Source organism: Armigeres subalbatus, chromosome 2 (assembly GCF_024139115.2).
Source record: "Armigeres subalbatus isolate Guangzhou_Male chromosome 2, GZ_Asu_2, whole genome shotgun sequence".
NCBI classification, from domain to species: Eukaryota; Metazoa; Arthropoda; class Insecta; order Diptera; family Culicidae; genus Armigeres; species Armigeres subalbatus.
The window spans coordinates 286,742,593-286,743,572 of NC_085140.1; positions in this window are offsets into that span (position 1 = coordinate 286,742,593).

Genomic DNA, 980 nt, shown 5'->3' on the forward strand with positions numbered 1-980 from the left:
AAAGTTTGGTTTTGGAGTGAAATTATAGCCTTTACGTATACTTAGTATACGAGAAAGGCAAAAAATAGATAAGCTATGAATTTGACCAGCAGAAGAGAATGTTGCCAAAATCTCATCAACAGCAAAATTGACCCGTGCTACATTATTCGATTCCGTGCTTCCAAAAGATATTTTAGTTACTAGATAAATATTGTCGCTGTCGTCGCTGTCCGGAACATCTTTTGCTGGCGAGGATAGGGGAGCTAAATGTCAAAGAAGGAAAATCCATACGATTTGACAGGTATGTACCACACATGTTTTGGACAGCAGAACAAAGGGAACCGAAGCGACAATCTTTATCTAGTAACTAAAATATCTTTTGTGCTTCCCCACATTTAATTCTTTTAAATAGTAATAACCTAGTATTTATTGATAAATAATTAACAGGAGCTTCTCGAGCCAGATGGAAAAGCTTTCGGGCCGTTTATGAGGTACTTTTTCTTACACGTCGCAGGCCACAAAAAATGGAGCCAAGGGCCGCATCCGGCCCGCGGGCCGTACGTTGGGCAGCCCTGAAATAGGGCCTAATTAGACTAACGCACTACTAGCGAAATTAGGTTTAACGTACGGATTGCGAGAAAAATCCAACTTCGCTAGTCCCCCATTTTGGTTTTCAACTCGACTAGCGATATTAAATCCCAAATAGTAATCCATAAGCAGCTGGGGTACAAAAGTTAAAGTATATGCATGACAGCTATCAATATGCTATCTACGAAATACTCCGTTACAACGCAATGCAACTTTATCCCATAAAAAATAAAGCAATTAAAAAGGATTTCGAATAGTTTCTCATTTTTGTATGTTTTCAGCGGCGAGCATGTAATCCATGTTAGCAAAAAGAAACGACGAAATTGTTGTTATATTTCTTCGTTCTAACATTCAAATTACTCGATTGCATGATTATTGCATCCGGCGTTTCTTTCAGAATAATACTGAGTTCA